Genomic DNA, 2,365 nt, shown 5'->3' with positions numbered 1-2,365 from the left:
GCGCCTGAGCCTGGAGACAGAGCTAGGCAGACTTCTTCCAGCCCCTGAGCTCTTTTTTTTTTTTTTTTCTAATTTGTAATCTTTCACTTTTGTGTGTACATAGTAGGTATGTATATTTATGGGTTACATGAAATACTTTGATAGAAGAATGTGATACATAATACTCATGTCATGGGAAATGGGGTACCCCCCACACACATTTATCCTTTGTGTCACATGCAATCCAATCATGTACTTTTAGTGATTTTTAAATGTACAATTAAATTATTATTGACTGTAGTCACCCTGTTGTGCTATCAAATACCAGGTCTTATTCATTCTTTCTATTTTTTCTTTTGGTACCCATTAACCATCCTCATTTTCCCCACCCCTCCCCGCCCCACTAAAAATGATGGAAGGCTTCACACATTTGCATGTCATTCTTGCATAAAGACCATACTAATCTTCTCTGCATCCTTCCAATTTTAGTATATGTGCTGCCAAAGCAAGCACCCTGGGTCCTCTTTGTCTCTCATTCCTTCCTTACGCTTCCTCAAGGGCTTCTCCCCAGCCCCAGCGTTCACTCTTTTTCCCTCTTCTCCTGCTGGTCTGCACTCCCAGCCTCGGCCTGCCCCAGCTCCTTACTCCCAGCAACCTACTCTCTTCTTTTTTAAATTTAATTTTTTGTTTGTTTGTTTAATATGGAGTCTCACTGTGTCGCCAGGCTGGAGTGCGGTGGTGCGATCTCAGCTCACTGCAACCTCTGTCTCCCAGGTTCAAGCAATTCTCCTGCCTCAGCCTCCCGAGTAGCTGGGACTACAGGTGCCTGCCATCACACCCAGCTAATTTTTGTATTTTTAGGAGAGACGGGGTTTCACCATGTTAGCCAGGATGGTCTCGACCTCCTGACCTCGTGATCCACCAGCCTTGGACTTCCAAAGTGCTGGGATTACAGGCATGAGCCACTGCGCTGGGCCTTAATTTTATTTTTTAATTGATACACAATAATTATATACATTCGTGGGGCACATGGTGATGTACAATGTATATTGACCAGATCACAGCAATTAGCATATCCATCTTCCCAAATATTTACCACTTCTGTGTGTTGGGAATATTCAATATCCTCCCCCTAGCTGTTTGAAACTATATGATTGTTAACTACAGTGGTACAGAACACTAGAACTTCCTTCTCTTGTCTTGCTGACATTTTGGATCTTGTAACCAATCTCTCCCCATACCTTCCTGGGGTGTGGGGAGCTGTGTGTTGCCTCTTCAACAAGAGGAGAGTAGGGACTGTGTCTTAAACAGTAACATGGCCCCTCCCTAAGTGTTTTACTCACCCCTGCAGAAACAAAAACCAAACCAGAGACGTATTTGACTTTAAAAAGGGGGTTTCCTAGGAGTTGTTTCCTAGGCTCTATGTAAATTCCGTTCCATGATAGACTAAGGTTAGAATGTTCTGAGCTGAACAAAGTTAAATGGTTTCCTTCCCACAGGAATTCGGAGGGCCTTAACATGATAAGGAGCATGACAGACATCCGAGAGAGAGGCAGAGCGTAGAGTTTTCCAAATTTACTTGAGACTCCCCTTTTCTAAGGAATATTTTGAAAGGCGACACAAACATCCCCTTGACCAATCCTATAGGAGATGCCAGCTCCTCCAAGGTTGGCTCCACTCTGGAATTACAAACAGTGCCCAGCACAAGATCCTGGGCAGGCTGCCGCTTCACAGAGACCAGCACCTCTTCCCTCCTTCAAGCCAGAAAAGCAGAATAGGCCTTATCTTCCAGAACCTTCTACTGTCCCTTTGACAGTAGAGGACTTGCTCTGCTCTGAAACTTTACTCTGGGGTGTTTCAGCCACGGACTAACAAAGAGATATCTAAAGCTACTCTTCTCATATTAAGGCCCCTCGTAAAAACCCACACTCCTCAGTTGTTCACCCCCAGCAGCACCTGCCTTAGCACAACAAAAGTATTTCAAAGACTAAAAACTATAGACCCAGCACCTTGGCCTGTGACTACTTAATTGCAGCCCTTCCCCTCCTGCTGCCTGCTTTCTTGGACCTGCTCTCACTCCTTTCAAGCTCCTCAGTAATTGACTCTCACCTCCTGGCTCCCTGGGGATTCAGCTTGGTGGTCCATGGGACAGGGCCCTTATCAAGAAGTCTCCAAACTGCACTGTGGCTCAGACATGTGTCCATGGGCCAATGTTGTTTCCTTCAAATCAGGGGAAGGAGAGGGGGGTCTTCTTGCTTCCTGAGAGTGTTGGTGATGCCTGAGAGCATCAGGGAGGAGAAGGAAGACTGTCCAGGCTGAGCCAAGGACAGGCTGGGGTATTCCCACAGGGCACCCTCAGCATGGAAGCTTTGAGAAACAGCGTATG

General features: G+C 46.0%; 1 non-coding gene across 1 annotated transcript; it reads right to left on the bottom strand.

Moving 5' to 3' along the window:
- Window positions 1-385: 385 nt before the first annotated feature.
- Window positions 386-492, bottom strand: LOC119467812. Its single transcript, XR_005196432.1, has one exon. It is a non-coding gene; the product is annotated as a U6 spliceosomal RNA (small nuclear RNA).
- Window positions 493-2,365: the final 1,873 nt, after the last annotated feature.

This window comes from Cebus imitator, unplaced genomic scaffold, assembly GCF_001604975.1.
Source record: "Cebus imitator isolate Cc_AM_T3 unplaced genomic scaffold, Cebus_imitator-1.0 Scaffold334, whole genome shotgun sequence".
NCBI lineage: Eukaryota > Metazoa > Chordata > Mammalia > Primates > Cebidae > Cebus > Cebus imitator.
Note: the sequence above shows the minus strand (reverse complement) of the source record. Positions and strands in the feature narration are given on the sequence as shown.